Source organism: Mobula birostris, chromosome 7 (genome assembly GCF_030028105.1).
Source record: "Mobula birostris isolate sMobBir1 chromosome 7, sMobBir1.hap1, whole genome shotgun sequence".
In the NCBI taxonomy this organism is placed as follows: Eukaryota; Metazoa; Chordata; class Chondrichthyes; order Myliobatiformes; family Myliobatidae; genus Mobula; species Mobula birostris.
This window is the reverse complement of record NC_092376.1, coordinates 155,908,307-155,930,085: the sequence shown is the minus strand read 5'-3', so window position 1 is coordinate 155,930,085 and position 21,779 is coordinate 155,908,307. Positions and strand designations below refer to the sequence as shown.

The 21,779-nt window shown below is 41.6% G+C and overlaps 1 protein-coding gene across 2 annotated transcripts in view; it reads left to right on the top strand.

Moving 5' to 3' along the window:
• Positions 1-21,779, top strand: part of LOC140200864 (gamma-aminobutyric acid receptor subunit beta-2) — a 201,507-nt gene that overhangs the window by 1,230 nt on the left and 178,498 nt on the right. The gene's annotated exons all lie outside the window — the stretch shown is intronic.

Here is a 21,779-nt window from a genome sequence, read left to right as displayed (position 1 = left end):
CGTTTGGACCACTCCATCGGCAACCAACCACATTTCCTTGAAACAGTATTTGCCGGCTGTCAGCATCTGCCGTGCGTGTATGATGAGTCTCATGAACGGTGTTGGCAGTACCGGACACTAAGCGGGGAAGGGGACGGGACGGTACGGTGGGGAGGGGGTGCGGGCTGCCGAGGTGCCCGTCCGGCTCTGGGCGACCTTTTTCCATGAATGGTGTTGGCAACGCCGGGCACCGTGAGCGGGCTGCCACGGTGCTGAGGTGATTTTAGGTGAACGGTGTAGGTAGCGGCGGTGGCGGGATCGCGGGCGCAGGCTGCCATGGTGCTGAGGTGACCGCCGGGCTCCGGGCTCCGGGCGACCTTTCCTCAAGGTGCCCATGTTCTGCCATCGAGCAATGGCGCCACCTGCTGATCAGAGCGCGGGCGGCACCAGGCTGCCGGTCCCAACACAACTGCCCCTGCCTGCTACCTGCAGCTTTCTTAGCGTTGATCGCGGTAAATATTTTTTCTTTTAGGTGATCAATAAACGCAGTTACGTAGAAGCCACTAGCTGTTATTGCAACTGACAGTATAAAAGTATTGCCTATGTTTGAATCTTGTAACTTTCGCTCTAATTCATTAGGTACTGTCAGTGTTTTGTTTTTGTTTTTGGCAGTTTATAAATTGGTCTGTGCAGGAAAGTGATGGTGGTGGGGCATTTGTCTGACCTGTATGGTTTCGTTCAACTTAGTTGTGTTTAGATGGTTTCCTCTGTATGGTAACAAACCTGAGGAATTTCGCCACACGCTGTCATCTCAAGGTCACCATATGTGCAGATACAACTTCGTAAATGAGTTTACTTACTGACTTATGAAGGTATGGAATAAGGTTGGCAAGGGTTCCCTTTTGCGTCAAATTCCTTCTATAAGTTATCGTATGTTATTTGATCATTTTAGATGTATTATTCTTTAATAGATTAGTGGGGTTGGTAAGACAAGGGAAAAAAGGGGAGCTTGACATCGCGGACTGACATCAGAAAACTGACCTAATTTCATTAACTTACCTGAAAACTTTAGGATGATTGTTTGATCTTGTCGGGAGCATGACAGAATTAAGTTGTAAACAATATTTATTGTAAATTGTAATTTTTCCATAAATATTCAACATGGGCAATTAAAGTATATTATTACTGTTAAGTGAAGTATAGTTTTAAATTTCATAATCAATTGTTAAGGATTATAAGTAGTGGTGATTTCGTTTACATTATCAACAACTGATGATAGTATCCTTAGAAAAACTTTTCAGTTTCAGATGACTTTTATGTAGGCCACTTTAATATGACCTCTGGCACTGCCATCTAGTGTTGCCGTATTATGTACTGTATTTATACCATTAGCTGCAACTAACTGATGAAGGGGGACAGTCAACAGGAAGAACAATTAAACTAGAGATTTTCCAGCTTAATTTATTGAGTAGGTTGACTAAAGTTGCGGACCAGAATTTTGAGTTAATTTAGATGCTAAATATCTTGAAAACTGAATGAAATGACACTTGGATTTAACATGATTTTCCATTATATTTCATTCTATATTGGGAAAAATAGCCTGTGACTTTTTTTCTATTTTACCTAGCTAACAGTTATAATGCCTCAGTAGATGAAATATTTTAATTCATTTTTTCATGTAACTTCATTCTACATAGAATTCCCAACAAATGTAATTAGTAATTACATAAGTAATTTTAATAGTAATTTTACACTTTCTTTTTACTGTACTACTGCATTAAAACAAATATCACATCATATAAGAGAGTGATAATAATTGTGACTGGGATTCTGATTAGCAAGAAAGAATTAACGTTTATTTCATTGGAAGTGAAACATGAACACAAAATTAGAAACTCACAAGACATTATCAGCTTTTTCATTGATACTGCTTGGAATCTTTTAGATTTTTAGTGGTTACTTATGAGATACATAATAAATATTTTCAAATTGCCATTTTGAAAACCATTTATTTATCGGGTACTTGAAATGTTTCTTACACAATCTTAAACAAAAAAAGGAATGTTCTGGTTATTGACTCATTTGGGGAGGGGAAATGTGGGCACACATTTTATTGCTTTTTATTGAATACACTTCTTCTAGAATTTTCTGAGATAGTAAACTTATACTTTATTGAGTATATGATTGTGGATACACTTGCTGATCAAGCCTCACATAAAATAAATTAACCATCCACAGCTAGAGAAAAAAGGGCAACTACGTATGTACATAAAGGTCCATTGAAAACACTAAGAACTAAATGGAAGGGAAATCTTATTTGTGAGACTTGTCTTTATGGTGTTACCTTTTTTCGCTCTTTATATACTGTGAGATATTTGCCTTTAGTTGTTTGACAATTTGTAGTGAGATAGCTGTACTTCTTGATTGACATTTGTGTCATTATTCTGACATAGATTATGCATCCCAATAACAACTTGCATCTCTAATCTTGCATTAACATGCTATATAACTGATTTAGACTATAAGACATAGAAGTAGAATTAGATCATTCAGCCCATCGATTCTGCTCTGACATTCGATCCTGGCTCTTTTATTTTCCTTCTCAATCCCATTCTTCTGCCTTCTCCCCGTAACCTTTGACACCTTTTCTAATCAAGAACCTATCAATCCAATGACTTGGCCTCCACAGCTATCTAGTATCTCAGCTAACACAGATTCACTGCTCTGTGGTTAAAGAAATTCCTCCTTAACTCTTTTCTGAAGGGACATCCTTCTATTCCGCAGCTGTGCCCTCTGGTCCTTGACTTTTCTGTTATTGGGAATATACACTCCACGTGCACTCTAGTTATGCCTTTCAGTGTTCGGTAGGTTTCAATGATATCCTACTCATTCTTCTAAATTCTAGTCAGTACAGGCCCAGAGCCATCAAACGTAACTGATACATTAAGCCTTTCCTTCCCAGAATCATTGTCATAAACCTTCTCGACCCTTCCCAATGCCAGCACATTCTTTCTTGGATATAGGGCCCAAAACTGCTTACAATGCTCCAAATACGGTCTGATTAATACCTTTTAAAGCCTCAGCTTTATATATACATGAAAATTTGCAGATACTGGTGTGTGTTTCTCAGCTTTACATCCTTGATTTTATATTCTAGATTCGCTATGTATGCTGAGACTGCATTGGCCTTCCTTACTACTGACTAAACCTGCAGTTAATTTTTTGTGGTTTGCTCAATAGGATTTCTAAATCCCTTTCCAGCTCCAGTTTCTGGATTTGCTTGCTGTTTAAAAAAATTGTCTAAATTTTCACTCCTTTACCAAAATGAATAACAATACAATCAAAATCAGAATCAGATTTATTACTCACATATATCATGAAATTTATGTTTTGCAGCGGTAGTGCAGTGCAATACAATTTTTTTAAATGAGTACGTTACTATGATAAGTACTGCAAAAAGTGAGGTAATGTTCATAGTCCACTCAGAAATCTGACGGCTGAGGGGAAGAAGTTGTCCCTAGAGAGTTGAGTGTTTGTCTTCTCTGATGCTAGCAATGAGAAAAGGACATGTCCTGGATGATGATTGCCCTTAATTATGGATGCCAACTTGTTGAGGCATCACCTATTGAAATGGTCTGAATGGTGGGGAGGCTAGTGCCCATGATGGAGCTGGCTAAGTTTACTACCCTCTGCAGCTTTGTCTGATCCTGTGCATTGGTACCTTTATACCAGTTGGTAATGAGGCCTGTCAGAATGTTCTCCATGGTACATCTGTAGAAATTTGTTTTTGTGACATACAAATCTCCTCAAACTCTTAATAAAATATAACTCCTAGCGTTCCTTTTTTGTAATTGCATCAACATGCCAGAGATGTTAACATTCAGGAACTTGAAGCTGCTCCCCCATTCCACTGCTGATAAGGACTGATATGTGTTCTCCCAACATCCCCTTCCTGAAGTCCACAATTAGTTCCTTACTGACAATGAGTTTAAGGTTGTTGGTGTGACTCCACTCAACCAGCCAGCCAGTGGATTCCACTATCCCTACACTGTATTACATCTAACAACACTTCTTCGTCCATTCTCTTAATCTGTCCAAGTCTTCTGCAGACCCCCTGCTTTCTCAGCACTGCCTGCCACTCTATTACCTTTATATCATTCTCAAATTTGGCCACAAAGCCACTCAATCCATTTAGCAGTATTTCACATATACAGTATATTATAATAATTAAGCTGATGTACAGGCAAAAGTGAATGTCTGCTCCAATTTATGTTTTAGTTCAAGAAGATAGTGATTTTATTTCTCACAATACTATTTTTCTTTTTTTGGGCTGTGATATAGCAATGTTTTCATCTGATCTTTTATAAAACAAATACTTTTTTCTATGCCGAAAGGTTCTTTTGTCCGTCGCCTATCAAGTGTTAATAAGAATTACAGAAGAAATGAATGTGTAGATTCTTGACCACTGAAAATTCAACTTTTGATATGACACACCATTTACTTCCAGGAGTGAAAGCCTTTTTTCTCATTTTTTTTCATATTTTACAAAGCTTGCTTCCATGATCATTGGAGGAAAAAGATATTATAACACAAAACCAGAAATGCAATAGCCCTTGGGAAGTAAATCTATTAGCAAATGAGAAAAGAACACCAACATAAAACAAAATTCTGGAATTAAGCAGTAAGGCCTTTGAAGTTGGCCATTTAGCTGATAGCAAATAGGTGACCCATTTTACACCGTGCCAAATTTCTTTGAACAGAATGTGAAACAGACTGACAGTTTGCTGGAATCCATATCGTGCTTCCAGCAAGATTAATTTTTGTTTTTATCTAAAATGTTAATTTTCCCTCCCCCCCCCCTTTGAGACATGTTTCTGATATTTTCTTTTTAGCTTTGAATATTTTCTCACATACAAAATTTGGTACAGTTTCTACATGTTTGATTTCTAAGGCATATAATTAAACCAATATATGTCCTTGTATGATGTAACCAAAGATTAAAAATAAAATATTGTTTTTATAATTTATAATTACATCAATTTAGTAACACTTTTTAATACAGCACCACTTCCATTAAAAGTATAAAAATACTCATAGAAATATTTCTTCCAAGTATTTTACAGTGCATTGTATTTGTCAGTTGCAGAAATTTGATTTTCATATTTTACTGAAAGTGAACACTTCAATATCTCTGAAGAAAATCAGATGAGTTCTTCTGTATTATCAATTGAAACCATTCCAGAAGTTATGAAAGTTTGGATAATGGCAACAAATGAATCCAGATCAGTAGGCCATAAGTATTTAGCTTTTCAGTTCCTTCATTTTTTCCCAATATTATGTTGTTGCTGATGTTAACTTCTTTAAAATCTTAGTTCACTTTAAGGTTGTTTATTTTTTGTTGTTTAGGTTGTTTTCTGGCGAAAAGGATGTGTGCTAAGTGGAAAGCTTTCAATTATATTGAGAGTACAGAATTTGTATACCCTGGTTAGAATAAAAGGAAATGTTAACAGGTTTAAGGAAACTAGGATTTGAGGGATATGTTTGCCCTTTTAAAGAAGAAGAGGAAGTACATAACAGGAATAGGCAGCAAGAAACACATGAAGCATTTGAGGAGTCTAAGAAATTTAAGAGAATACTTGAGAGGGAAATCAGGAGGGCTGAAAGCAGACGTGAGGTTGCTCTGGTAGGTGAGGTAAAGAAGAATCCCAGTGGCTTCTACACATATATTAAGAGCAAGAGGATGGCAAGGGACAAAATTGGTCTACTTGAAACTTATCTGTGCATGGAGCCAAAAGAAATGAGGAGATCATAAATTGATTTTTTTCATCTACATTTACTCAGGAGATAGAAGCAGAGTACATAAACAGAGAGAAAACAGTAGTGAAGTCATAGACGATATCCAGATTACGAAAGTGGAAGTACTTGCAGTCTAGAGGAAAATTAGAGTGGCTAAGTCCCCAGGGCCTGCCAAGGTCTCTCCTTGGACCTTATTGGAGTCTGATGCAAGAATTGCAGGGGCTCTGGTAGAGATACTTAAAATGTTCTTAGTCATGGGTGAAGTGCTGAAGGACTGCAGTATAGCTAATGTTGTTTTGTTGTTCAATAAAGGCTCTAAGAATATGCCAGGACATTATAGGTTGGTGAGGCTGATGTCAGTAGTGGGTAAATTATTGGAAAGTATTCTAAGGGACAGGATATGAAAGTATTTGGATAGGCAGGGCCTTTGATTATAAGATTAGTTAGACATGACTTGCCATGCATATGGTTTGTGCGTGGTAGGTCATGTTTAACTAGTCTTATACTGTTTTTTGAAGAAGTTACCAGGAATGTTGATGAAGGGCAATAGACATTGTCTGCATGGACTTCAGCAAAACCTTTGACAAAGTCTGCATTGAGGCTGGTGCAGAAGGTTCAATTGCTTGGCATTTGGGATGAAGTAGTAAATTGGATTCAACATTGTCTTAATGAGAGAAGCCTGAGAATGATTGTAGATATTTGCCTCTGTGACTAGAGGCCTGTGATAAGTGATGTGCTGGAGGGAATGGTACTAGATCTATTATTTGTCATATATATTGGTATACTGTATTGCTAAAATAAAATAAAAATTAAAAAATGATTTGAATGATAATGTGGTAAATTGGAGACACGATTATTTGGATGACAGCAAGACTAAGGGCGTAGTGGACAGTGAAGAAACCTATCAAAGCTTGCAGTAAGATCTGGACCAGCGAGAAAACTGTGCTGAAAATGACAGATGGAATTTAATTCAGACAAACGTGAGGTGTTGGATGTTGGAAGAACAGAATTGGTCTTATACAGTGAATGATAGGGCACCGAGGAGTGTAGCAGAACAAAGCCATCTGGAAATACAAATCCATAATTCCTTCAGAGGAGAAGTGTCATAAATAGTGATTTTGGCACATTGGTCTTCATAAATCAGAGTATTGAGTACAAGAGTTGGGATGCTATGATGAAGTTGTATATGATGTTGATGAGGCCAAATTTGGGGTATTGTCTGCAGTTCTTATCATATATCTACAGGAAACATATCTATAAGATTGAAAGAGTGCAGAGAAAATTTACAAGGATGTTGCTGGGACTTGAGTGCCAGTGTTATAGGGAAAGGTTGAATAGGTTAAGACTTAATTCCCTCGAGCGTAGGAGAATGAGGAGAGATTTGATAGTGATATACAAAATTATGAGGGATATAAATATAGTAAATGCAAGCAGGCATTTTCCACTGAGTTTGGGTGAAACTAGAAATAGAGATCATAGGTTAAGGATGAAAGGTGAAATGTTTAAGGGGGAACTTCTTCACTCAGAGGGCGGTGAGAGTGTGGAGCAATCTGCCGGTGGAAGTGGTGAATGCAGGTTAAATTTCTTCAGTTAAGGAAAGCTTGGATAGGTACCTGGAAGGGAAGTGCATTGAAAGCTATGTCTAGGTGCAGGCTGATAGGGCTAGACAGAAAAAGAGTTTGGCACAGGCTAGATGCACCAAAGAGCCTGTTTTTGTACTGTGGTGCTGAATGACTTTAGACTGTAGGTTTCCATCATTTCTACTACTTGTTGAGGCCACCACAAAATATATACCAACACAAGATACTGCAAATGCTGGAATCTGGAACAGCACACAATGCTGACAGAACTTATTGTCAGGCAGTATCTGTGGAGGGAAATAGCAAGTCCTTCCACAACAGCTTCCAGTTTGTTGCTGGCTCAGATCAGAGATGAGAGCTGATTTCGCTCACTCTCTGTGATCTTCACTCCTCTCTCCAACGCGCCAGAGACTTTCACTCTTCCACTGTTGGGTCAATTTAACTGCTGGCCCAAGTAGTCTGCAAAGACAGGGTGTTGAATTTGAATTTGAATTTCTTACATCCTGCACATACATGAGGAATAAATATCTTTACATTATGTCTTGGTCTAAGTGTGCAATGTACAATCATAGTAATTTATAATAATTTATAATAAATAAGTCAATGTAACAGAATTACACTCAAATCAGTCTGATGGCCTGGTGGAAGCTGCCCCAGAACCTGTTGGTCCTGGTTTTTATGCTCTGGTACCGTTTCCCAGATGGTAACGGCTGGAATAGATTGTGGTCGGGGTGACTTGGGTCCCCAGTGATCCTACGGGCCCTTTTCACACACCTGTCTTTGTAAATGTCCTGAATCACGGGAAGTTTATAACTACAGATGCACTGGGCTGTCTGCACCAATCTCTGCAGAATCCTGCAATTAAGGGAGGTACAGTTCCCATACCAGGCAGTGATGCAGTCAGTCAGGATGCTCTCAATTGTGCCCTGTAGAAATTGAGATGAGTTGATTTTGCTTGTTCTCTGTGGTGGTCATCTCCATGGCCACAGAAATTATGAAGACTGCCCCAGCTGCAGTGCTCTGTGCTCTCTAATACCAGACATCCCACACTGCAAAAACTCATTTCAGGGAGGTAGCACCAATACTTGAGCAGCCTCCCCTGCGCTTAGCCTCCCTAATATGTTGTGGTCCCTAAAAGAAATAAAAGCATAAGGTGTATCATTATATTGTCTTATGCAGAAAATGTGACATTAAAATATGTACTTATATTATATTAAATTATATTATATTATCATGGAGTTGTTTTGTTATTCCATTACAACTTTAAGCAAGCCTACAGGGAGTTTGGCCTCATCACGTAGGACATCAATAGAGTAGCTCCTTAGCAGCTAGCCAGCTAGTTTAACTAACGTTAGCTATGCTAATGATCGAATGACACCTGTTAAACTCACCTCAACATGTCTTTTACAGTCACTTAACCCACCATGGGCAATAGAAAAGTCACTGTTGCAAACAGTGGAGCGAGCAACAATTGATTTCCGGGATATTGTATATAATTTGTGGGCGTCAGGGAGCTGCTATCAATATACGGGAGACTCCCAGAACTTTCCGGAAGAGGTGGGATGTCTGTAATATGATGAACTGATAAGCAAGGCCTTGGGCCTAGTCTGGGCTGCTTCAGGGTTCAGATCTGAGGACTCAGTTTTGGTTTGGAATGCTGCTGCTGTTCGCTTCAATTGCTTGCATGATTTTTTAAAACTTTTTTTTCTTTTGTGCATTGAGTGTTGGTCTTTTATTTTCGTTCTTTTTTTTCTTTAATTGGGTTCTTTTGGGTTTCTTGCTTTGTGGCTACATGTGAGCAAGCAAATCTCAAGTTGTATAATTTATACATTCTTTGATAATAAATGAATCTTGAAGATATTTGCAACTTTGCTATCTGGATGAGGAATCAATTGTGATGTTAAAATCTTAAGGTTTATGAACTATAAAATGGTTACATGACTTGAATTGTGCGGTTTAAATCTTTTTCATTATCAGTAACACTGCTAATGTTCTTTATAATTAATTAAGAAATCTGAATAGTGGCATAAGTTTGATAGCACGTTTTGAAAATTGAGTTTTCTACTAAAAGTATTTTTGCAATGATTTTGTAAATTTGACTGATAAAAGTATAAGACTAGCATTCTGTGTGCTCATGCTGTATTGGTATTCATTTTGAGATGACTGTACAGAGATGAGATCTAAGTTGTATGCTATTCCAGTGTGTAAGAAATGTTGGGTACCTGGTGCTGAATATGCAGGAGGTTGTTACAATGTTGATCAGTAATTCACCTCAAACTTCCATCACACTTTTATAGGTTTATTGTTTCTCTGAATATACTTAAAGGATTAGAGTTCCATTCTTCAAAGCTGGAAACTTTGATTATGAAATGTACACTTTATACATTTCCTTACCTTCCTATTCCATTTTATGAAATGAAGTATAGTGCAGACCTGGATGATATAAAGTGAACATCCTTTAAAGGCATTCTTACAAGAGGTAGTCTTGGTGGAATAGTTTATAAAGAATTAGAGTGGTACATTAAAAAAATGCAGATCTTGGAAATTTTATCATGAACACTAGAGAAATGAAAGATGTTTTACCTTACTAGGGACACATTTTATTTAAATGTGTAGAATTGGTTGCCTTTATAGTAACTTTAGCAGAGTAATTTGATGATATTGCTCCAGTCTTTTGAGGTGTTCTCAGTCACTCATTTCTCAAGAATCCATAGGGCAATGATTATATCTGCTCAGCAGATTATATGAGCGTTGTGCTAGGTATGAAGTCTCGATCTTCAAACACTACTCCTCAAACAGGCTTATTGATGGCAATGGTAAATTTCATCTTTGATTTCTGTATCCACTCAAAATGATTTATACAACATGTTAAGTGGTCTGTGTTTTCCTCTGTCTTACTGTGGACCTTATTTGAGGTGGTGGGTACGGATTAGTAGGTGTTTGATTTGTGGATGTCAGAGGCTTTTTGTTGATTATTTCATTTATTAATATACCATGCCTTTGTTTCCCTCTCTGTCTCCTGCTGTTATCCTTAACTATGTACCATTCTGCTCTTATAATTTAAGATAGGGGAAAAAAAAATCATAGAGAGAGTGGTTTCTCTCACCCAATCCTATGAATAATGCTTCACAAAATGATTTTTCACTAATTCTGTGTATCAGCACAGTACAGAAATATTCAGTGTCCTTGATCATCATTTTATTTGGATAAGAATTTTCAAAAGCATGACTCACATTGTAGCGGGTATATGGAATGAGCTATCTAGGAAAGTGATAGAGGTGAGTATATTTATAATAGTTAAAAGGGATGGATGGATACATTGATAAGAAATGTTCAGAGGGGTACAGGCTAAATGCAGGCATATGGGACTATCTTAGAAAGACATCTTGGTTGATATGGATGTGTAGGTCTAAAAGTAGTGTTTCTATTCTGTATAAACTTAATGACATTTTATCAGTGATAACAGATTAAAACACAAAGTAACTAGACTTCAAACATGTTTAATAAAATATAAAATATCTTGTATTACAATGAAATACAAGACATTACAATGAAAGGATATTAGCTTCCCTCAGATCTGCACAGCCATTCTTGTCGCCATTGCCTTTCACCCCTTCAACAAACCCTTTCTTTGTCATTAATTTCATCCCTATCACTAGTGGTAGTCAGAAGTTAAATATTTCAATATTGCTACCAAATTTTACTCCATGATTACTTTTAACATGTTTGTGATAGGCTATTTTCCCTCAGTAATATCAGTGACTTTGTTCCTTGTTTGGCTTATCTACTGATGAAACACTCATCCATGCCTTCGTTACCTCTAGATTTTGGCTACTCCTGGCTGATACTTCACATTTTACCTTTCGTAAAACTGCCATTTAAACTTTGTTGTTTTGTGCTAACTTCTACCAAATTTGCATCACACCTGTGTTCATTGCCTTTATTGGGATACTAATGAAGTAAAGACTTGCTTTCAAACTTCTTGATTTTTGGTTCCTCCACGGCTTAGTCAGTTACTCTCATTCCCACATGCACCCTCACTCTTCTTACTCTCACCCTCTCCCTCTCTCACCCTCCCTTCTCAAACCCCCTCCCTCTCACACCCCTCCTCCCTCTCTCTCAACCCCTCCCTCTCACCCCTCCCTCCCTCTCACAGCCCCCTCCCTCTCACAACCCCCCCTCACCCCCTCACACACCCTCTCTCTCTCCACCCCCCCCACACACACACCCTCTCACTCACACACACACCCCCCTCACACACACCCCCCTCCCTCTCACACCCCCCTTCTCTCTCATCTCCTTCAGCCCTACGAATCATCTACGTTTTTGTATCTCTGATTTTGTCCACTATTGACCATCATAGCTTCAGTCATTAACATGCATCCTATTCACTTGCATTTGTCTTCGTCAGATGCTATATTTGATGATTCAATCAGTCTTATATTGAGTGTTGCTTTAATTGAGAGTGCTACTTGAGAAGGTTAAAATCCAAACTAACAATGGTCTATCAGAACCTCACCCAGGCTAGAGTTCTAATTTTTTCCTTTTTCTTATTTAACCCAAACATTGTTGTAATATAAAATTATTGATTTATTCACTTGGAAACAAAACATAGAAGATGTGCAGTATTGCTAACCAAAACATTTAAATGTGAATAACATACACACTTAAATACTGGAACAGTCCAATCCAATGTAGATCACTTTATCCAAATGTTTATTTGGCCCTGGGCTCAACAATTTGGGTTGCCACATTATCCTATCTCCCTTCTTTCAGCCACTTGATGGTGCTGCTTCTCTTGTATTGATGCTTAATGAATCACAATATGGCAAAGAGGGGATTAGTATTTGATTATTAGAGCTGTGGTGATGGCTTCATCATTCACACCCATAATCTCGAATATTGGTGACAGGAGCAATGTGCTGTAACTTTGGAGAGGCTCAGGGCAGGCCATGAGCAATGCCAAGGTTATCAAAAGAAAAATGAAAATCTTTACTGAGATTATGACAGAAAAAATTGAGCGAGAAATGATGTGTATCCTGAAACTGAGAATCAAAAATTGGGAACCAGGTGATTTGAATGCCAGAGAGAAAAGACTGAACAACTCTTTTGATCTCTAAAGCCTGCATATTGTTTCAACCAGACCAGACTTCCTCAAACTTTTTGCCCTGAAGCAACCCTTGAAATAATTTTTGGGTCTCAGAGAACCCCTGCATAAAATATATTATATCTACAGCTCACGGTACATTAGCATGATGAATAACCTTAAAAATAATTGTTAATGCTCTTTTGAGTAGATAATAAATTTTTAGTTAACTTTTCTTAGGAAAAAAAACAGGTAGTTAAACTTAACTTGCCTTTCTTGAAATTAATCTCTTTCTTTCCCTTTCATAAATTTAAAAAATTAGTAATACAAACGTAATAAATTTCTGTTAAATAACTGGCTTAAGCCAAAATGTGATTTGATTTTGCTAAAGGTTGGCTTGGTAGATTTAATTTAAATAGAAGTTGTAAATTGATTTTAATTAAAAAGCTATACTGTTTGTGTTGAGATTTCTACAGCCATTTAAAAGAATCAGCACTTTTACATGTCATATGGCTGTGATTTGTAGTTACGTTTGCTGAAGCCACTGGTGCATTTGTAAGTTGTTTGCCACAGATTAGGCACAATGGAATAGGGGTTAATAAAATATACAGAAGAATGACATAATAAATAACTAAATGAGAAAACCAAAAAAATACGAACACTTCCCAATGCAATTCACTTATAACCAACACAATCCACCATTTGCAACATTTGCAACAACAGTAAAGTGGCAGGCCATCAACTGAGTCATGGCGTGTAAAAGTTCCTTCTTTAGAATGAAAATTTCCCTCCAATTTTCTACTATACTGGTAGAGTTTGTTTGCTCCCATAAGTCAGCTAGCGGCACTTAAGGGGAAGTTGGGAAAAGGTAATTTGGGAGGGAGAGGTTGATGTCATAGCCCAAACTGGGCGAGTCCATTCAATGCTCAGAAAACGCAATTCACACTCCTCGTCAGCCAACTGTCCTCCCCTCTGTGCAATACAGTGCTCACCAACAACCTACCATCCTCCCCTCTGTGCACTTCAGTGCTCAGCATCAGCCTACCGTCCTCCCCTCTGTGCAATTCAGTGCTCACCAACAACCTACCATCCTCCCCTCTGTGCAATTCAGTGCTCACCATCAGCCTACCGTCCTCCCCTCTGTGCAATAGTGCTCACCATCTGCCTACCGTGCTCCCCTCTGTGCAATACAGAGCTCACCATCAGCCTACCGTCCTCCCCTCTGTGCTATAGAGTGCAAATCATCAGCATACCGTCCTCTGTGCAATACAGTGCTCACCATCAACCTACCATCCTCCCCTCTGTGCAATTCAGTGCTCATCATCAGCCTACCGTCTTCCTCCATGCAATTCAGTGCTCATCATTAGCCTACTGTCCTCCTCTGTGCAATATAGTGCTCACCATCAGCCTACCATCCTCCCCTCTGTGCAATACGTGCTCACCATCAACCTACTGCCCTCATCTCTGTGCACTTCAGTGCTCATCATCAGCCTACCATCCTCCCATCTGTGCAATACTGTGCTCACCATCACCCTACCGCCCTTCCCTCTGTGCAATACAGTGCTCACCATCACCCTACCATCCTCCCCTCTGTGCAATACAGTGCTCACCACCAGCCTGCCGTCCTCCCCTCTGTGCAATACAGTGCTCACCATCAGCCTACCATCCTCCCCTCTGTGCAATATGTGCTCACCATCAACCTACTGTCCTCATCTCTGTGCACTTCAGTGCTCATCATCAGCCTACCATCCTCCCATCTGTGCAATACAGTGCTCACCATCAGCCTACCGCCCTTCCCTCTGTGCAATACAGTGCTCACCATCACCCTACCGTCCTCCCCTCTGTGCAATACAGTGCTCACCATCAGCCTACTGTCCTCCTCTCTGTGCAATAGTGCTCACCATCACCCAACTGTCCTCTGTGCAATATAGTGCTCAACAACCCTCACCATCAGCCTGCTGCCATGCCTTCTGTGCACTACAGTATTCACCAATTATCAAAGACCTCCCTATCTCATGTCTAAAACTGAGAATAAACATGGTCCTACTGTGCTTAGAGGTAAAGGAATAGTTGATGTATCAGATCAAGACCTTGCATTGGGAATGGTAGTGTAAAAGACAGATAGCCACTATAAACATGTAAGGGTATGGGGAGAGATGGGAGCTGGCTTGCAATAGGAGGATCAAGATGAGGAGGGGTTAATGGCCAGATGGAGCCAGGTGGGGCAGGGATGGATGGAGATTGCAACAGGTGCTGGAGGGTGGAAATAGAGACAATAAAATGCTGCGGATTATGGAATCCAATTAGAGAAGAAGGTGATGAATGTACCTAGATTAGTGAGGGCTGCTAAGTCAACAGGAGCAATACGGATGGGGGTATGACACACGGTGGGTAGAATGTTTGAGAAATAAGCAGACAAAATCATATAAGGGAGGTTGAAAACCTCATAGATGGAACTTTTACTGAGGTGGTCATACCTAGAGTGTGGCTTCAGGTAGTACATAGGTATCTACCAGGAGATGCAAGGGAAGTGAGCTGTCAGTGCAGGTTTCCCCCGTAGCTGTTCTCCTCAGCAACAAGTATATCCCTTTTGATGCTGCTGGGTGGACAACTGAGGCTCAGCAGAAAAGGGTGAAGTCAGGCAGAGCGTTAGTGATTCTTCAATCACTAGATAGTTAGGGGGATGGACAGGAGATTCTGTCGTCATGAAACAGAGGCCAAGATTATCTGTTGTCTCCCAGGTGCTAGGGTCCAAGATGTCTCAGGGCAGCTGCAGAAGATTCTCAAGAGGTAAGTGAGCAGCCTCATGACCTCTGCCAATGTGCACCAGCCAGAGGTCATGGTGCACAATGGCACCGATGACATAGGTAAAAATGGGGAAGAGGTCATACGCTGTGAGTAAGAGAGTTAGGAAAGAGGCTGAAGAATAGTAATCTCTGGATTACTCCCAGTGCCACGTGTTAGTCAAGACAAAAATAGGATGATAGTACAGGTGAATAAGTGGTTTAGGAACTGGTACAGGGGGCAGGGTTTCAGGTTCTTAGATAATTGGAATTTTCTGGAACAGGAATGATATGTACAAGAAGGACCTGTTGCACCTAAACTGGAGGGAAGCAATATCCTAGCTGGGAGGTTAGCTAGTGTTATTCAGGAGGGTTTAAACTAGTTTAGGGGATGTGAACCTGAACACAAGGTCAGAAAGTGGAGGGAAGGATAGAAGGTAAATGCAAGGGGCCAGTAAAAACAAGAGCAAAGTAATCGATATGATGAGACAGTTTGAAGTGTGTGCATTTTAATGCTAGGAATATTTTGGATAAAGTTGATGAACTTAGAGCATGGATTGGTACGTGGAACTATGATGTTGTGACTATTACAGAGACTTGGTTGAGAGCGGGACAGGAATAGGTGCTTAATGTCACAGAGTTTTGATATTTTAGGAAAGATTGAGAAGGTAGTAAAAGAGGTGGAGGATTTACACAACTACTCAAAGACAATATCAGAGCTGCACTCAGGGGATGTAATGGAGAGCTTGTTCACTGAGTCTTTATGGATAGAATTCAAAAATAGGAAGGGTGCTATCACTCACCAACCAATAACCACTGGGACACTGAGGAACTCATACAGATAGATTAAGGAAAGGTGTAAATACAACAGGGTTTGATCGAGGGACGACAGCGCAAGCATATGGACGTCAGTATGTTCGACCAGCGCGAAGAGTTTAAAAGGAGACAGCCTTATAGAGTGGGTGTCAGAGGAGCAGAAGTCAGGGTAGCAGGGATTTGGCAATACAGGGCTTCGGTGATAATGAGTTGAGGCAAGGTAGGTTACCTGTGAAGGATAGAAACAGGAAGTATATCTGTGAGGCTGGTGTTCTGTACTGGGTGTCAGATGTGGAAAGTCTGGGAGACTCCCAGCCTCCTGGAAGGCCACATCTGCACCAGGTGCATCCAGCTGCAGCTCCTTAGGGACCGCGTTCGGGAAATAGAAATGCAGCTAGATGACATTCGTCTGGTCAGGAAAAGTGAAGAAGTGATAGAAAGGAGCCATAGCCAAGTAGTCACATCAGAGACAGATAAGTGGGTAACAGTCAGGAGAGGGAAGGGTAAGAGTCAGATACTAGAGACTGTGGATGTCCCCCTTAACAATAAGTACTCCTGTTTGAGTGCTGTTGGAGGGGACGACCTATCTGGGGGAAGCAACAGTGGCTGCACTTCTGGCACAGGGTCTGGCCCTGTGACTCAGAAGGGAAGGGAAAGGAAGAAGGCAGCAGTAATAGGGGACTCTAGTTAGGGGGGCAGACGGACAAGTCTGTGGACGCAGGAAAGAAACACGGATGGTAGTTTGCCTCCCAGGTGCCAGGGTCCGGGATGTTTCTGATTGAGTCCACGATATCCTGAAGTGGGAAGGTGAACAGCCAGAGGTTGTGGTACATATTGGTACCAACAACATAGGTAAGAAAAGGGAGGATGTCCTGAAAACAGACTACAGGGAGTTAGGAAGGAAGTTGAGAAGCAGGACCTCAAAGGTAGTAATCTCAGAATTACTGCCAGTGCCACGCGACAGTAAGTATAGGAATAGAGTGACGTGGAGGATAAATCTGTGGCTGAGGGATTGGAGTAGGGGGCAGGGATTCAGATTTCTGGATCATTGGAACCTCTTTTGGGGCAGGCATGAGCTGTGGAAAAGGACGGGTTGCACTTGAATCCGCGGGGGACCAATAGCCTGGCAGGGAGGTTTGCGAAGGCTATTGGGAAGACCAAACTGAAGAGACGAAGGAAGGGGCAGTTGGCTCAGAAATAGAGAAAACTTGGAGGCAGTGCGAGAGGGAGGACAGGCAGGTGATAGAGAAGGGATGCCCTCAGACCGATGTTTTGAGATGTGTCTATTTTAATGCAAGAAGCATCATGAACAAAGCAGATGAGCTGAGAGCGTGGATCAGTACTTGGAGCTATGATGTTGTGGCTATTACAGGGACTTGGATGGCTCTAGGGCAGGAATGGTTATTTCAAGTCCCAAGCTTTATATGTTTCAGAAAGGACAGGCAAAAGAGGTGGGAATGTGGCACTGCTGCTCAGTTATAGTGTCACGGCTGCAGAAAAGGAGGAACTCATGGAGAAATGTCTACCGAGCCTCTGGGTGGAAGTTAGAAACAGGAAGGAGTCAATAACTCTACTGGATGTTTTCTATAGACCGCCCAGTAGTAACAGGGACATCGAGGAGCAGATAGGGAGACAGAATCTGGAAAGTTGTAATAATAACAGGGTTGTCATTGTGGGAGATTTTAATTTCCCAAATATCGATTGGCATCTCCCTAGAGCAAGGGGTTCAGATGGGGTGGAGTTTGTTAGGTGTGTTCATGATGGTTTCCTGACACAACATGTAGATAAGCTGAGAAGAGGAGAGGCTGTACTTGATCTGGTATTGGGAAATGAACCTGGTCAGATGTCAGGTCTCTCAGTGGGAGAGCATTTTGGAGATAGTGATCACAATTCTATCTCCTTTACCATAGCATTGGAGACAGATAGGAACAGACAAGTTAAGAAAGCGCTTAATTGGAGTAAGGGGAAATATGGAGCTATCAGGCAGGAACTTGGAAGCATAAATTCGGAACAGATGTTCTCAGGGAAATGTATGGCAGAAATGTGGCAAATTCTCAGGGGATATTTGCGTGGTGTTCTGCATAGGTACGTTCCAATGAGACAGTGAAAGGAAAGTAGGGTCCGGGAACTGTGATGTACAAAGGCTGTTGAAAATCTCGTCAAGAAGAAAAGCTTCCGAAAGGTTCAAAAAACTAGGTAATGATAGAGATCTAGAAGATTATAAGTCCAGCAGGAAGAAGATTAAGAATGAAATTAGGAGAGCTAGAGGGGCCATGAGAAGGCCTTGGCAAGCAGGATTAAGGAAAACCCAAGGCATTCTACAGGTATGTGAAGAGCAAGAGCATAAGACATGAGAGAATTGGACCAATCAAGTGTGATAGTGGAAATATGTGTATGGAACCGGAGGAGATAGCAGAGATACTTAATGAATACTTTGCTTCAGTATTCATAGTCATAGCCATAGTCATAGTCACAGTCATACTTCATTGATCCCGGGGGAAATTGGTTTTCATTACAGTTGCACCATAAATTATAAATAGTAATAGAACCATAAATAGTTAAATAGTAATATTTAAATTATGCCAGTAAATTATGAAATAAGTCCAGGACCAGCCTATCGGCTCAGGGTGTCTGACCCTCCAAGGGAAGAGTTGTAAAGTTTGATAGCCACAGGCAGGAATGACTTCCTATGACGCTCTGTGCTGCATCTCGGAGGAATGAGTCTCTGGCTGAATGTACTCCTGTGCCCACCCAGTACATTATGTAGTGGATGGGAGACATTGACCAAGATGGCATGCAACTTAGACAGCATCCTCTTTTCAGACACCACCGTGAGAAAGTCCAGTTCCATCCCTACAACATCACTGGCCTTACGAATGAGTTTGTTGATTCTGTTGGTGTCTGCTACCCTCAGCCTGCTGCCCCAGCACACAACAGCAAATATGATAGCACTGGCCACCACAGACTCTTAGAACATCCTCAGCATCGTCCAACAGATGTTAAAGGACCTCAGTCTCCTCAGGAAATAGAGACGGCTCTGACCCTTCTTGTAGACAGCCTCAGTCTTCTTAGACCAGTCCAGTTTATTGTCAATTCGTATCCCCAGGTATTTGTAATCCTCCACCATGTCCACACACTGACCCGCTGGATGGAAACAGGGGTCACCGGTACCTTAGCTCTCCTCAGGTCTACCACCAGCTCCTTAGTCTTTTTCACATTAAGCTGCAGATAATTCTGCTCACACCATGTGACAAAGTTTCCTACTGTAGCCCTGTACTCAGCCTCATCTCCCTTGCTGATGCATCCAACTATGGCAGAGTCATCTGAAAACTTCTGAAGATGACAAGACTCTGTGCAGTAGTTGAAGTCCAAGGTGTAAATGGTGAAGAGAAAGGGAGACAAGGCAGTCCCCTGTGGAGCCCCAGTGTCGCTGATCACTCTGTTGGACACACAGTATTGCAAGCACACGTACTGTGGTCTGCCAGTCAGGTAATCAAGAATCCATGATACCAGGGAAGCATCCACCTGCATCGCTGTCAGCTTTTCCCCCAGCAGAGCAGGGCGGATGGTGTTGAACGCACTGGAGAAGTCAAAAAACATGACCCTCACAGTGCTCGCTGGCTTGTCCAGGTGGGCGTAGACACGGTTCAGCAGGTAAACGATGGCATCCTCAACTCCTAGTCGGGGCTGGTAGGCGAACTGGAGGGGATCTATGTGCGGCCTATGGAAAAGGATCTTGGTGATTGTAGAGATAACTGACAGCAGATTGAAAAGCTTGAGCATATAGACATTAAGAAAGAGGATGTGCTGGAGCTTTTTGAAAGCATCAAGTTGGATAAGTCTCTAGCACCAGATGAGATGTACCCCAGGCTACTGTGGGAGGTGAGGGAGGAGATTACTGAGCCTTTGGCAATGGTCTTTGCAGCGTCAATGGGAATGGGAGAGGTTCCGGAGGATTGGACGGTTGCAGATATTGTTTCCTTTTTCAAGAAAGGGAGTAGAGATAGCCCAGGAAATTATAGACCAGTGAGTCTTACTTCTGTGGTTGGAAATTTGATGGAAAAGCTCCTGAGAGGCAGGATTTATGAACATTTGGAGAGGCACAATATGATTAGGAATAGTAAGCATAGCTTTGTCAAAGGCAGGTTGTGCCTTACGAGCCTGATTGAATTTACTGAGGATGTGACTAAACACATTGATGAATGTAGGACAGTGGATGTAGTGTATATGGATTTCAGCAAAACATTTGATAAGGTACCCCATGCAAGGCTTATTGAGAAATTAAGGGGGCGTGGGAACGGATCCAAATGCAAGACACAGACACTGAAGTACTAGGAACAGGACTAGGTGTGTAAAGAAAGCAAGAGAAGTGAGGAAGAAACGACGCTGGACAAGACACAGGCCCTGGATGAGACTAGGATACAGGGCCTAGGTTAGGACTAGGCTAGGAAAGCGGGACCTGGACGAAGAACAAGGAACTTGGAACCTGGACAAGGACTCCGAGCCAGAGACTGGACAGGGACCCGGAACCTGGGTCTTGACTCGGCCTCGGATTCTGGACCTAGGTGAGGATAAGACATGGCAAGGCCACAGGACTGGACGTAGAATTCCTGCACAGGATGAGAACACAAAGCCTTGGCTTGGACTAGATGAGGTTCTTGGATGTGGCTTGGACAAGACAAGGTACTCCTGGGCTGGGCGAGGCAGAAGGACAGGACGAGACCCTGAAGCCTTGACTTGGTCTTGGGAGACAGGAATGCAGAACACAGAGCCTTGGTCTTGGGAGACAGGAATGCGGAGCCTTGGTCATGAGAAAACAGGAACGCAGAGTCTTGTTCGTGAGAAAACAGGAACATGGAACACAGAGCTGGGACCCCTCCTTGGAAACACGACTTGGAGCCGGGGCTCTACAGAGTCAGGACCCCTCCCAGGGAGCAGGTCTCATACACAGAACACTGAGATAAATCGCCACTCAAGGTAGCAGCAAACACCCGGACCTACCCAGCAGAGGCGAGGGCACAAAGAGACGGTTCCCAACATAAGGTAGCGGCAAACAACCAGACCTACCTAGCAAAGGCATGGACACAGAGACAGTTCCCAACTCAAGGTAGCAGCAAATGGCCGGACCTACTTAGCGAAGGCATGGACATAAAGAAACAGTTCCAAACAACGAAAGACATTTCCTTATCTAGACACAGCAAGGCTCCGGTCTTACTCTGGCAATAGAAATTGACATCGATACAGGCGAGGACGTAGGCAAGGTTGCAGGCAAGTCTTCAGGCCAAGGCTTCAGGCAGAGGTTGCAGGCAAGGCTTCAGGAGGATGGTGAAGGGAACAGTCCAGCAACTGAAGTTGAATCCAGGAGCTATTTATGTAGCCAGCACAAAATGAGAATCATGTGCCTCAATTAAGGCACACAACAAGACAAGGGAAAATCATAAAACCTGGAATATGGATTGATGGACCGGACCGTGAACTGGAATGCAGACTTCACGGACTGGACCATAACACCAAGGGGATGCAACCTTGCTTTGTGGATCCAGAATTGGCTTGCTCATAGAAGGCAGAGAGTGGTTGTAGACGGGTTATATTCTGCATGGAGGCCGGTGACCAGGGGTGTGGCTCAGGGATCTGTTCTGGTACCCCTTCTCTTTGTGATTGTTATAAATGGCATGGATGAGGAAGTGACGGATAGGTTAGTAAATTTGCTGATGACACAAAGGTTGGGGATGTTGTGGA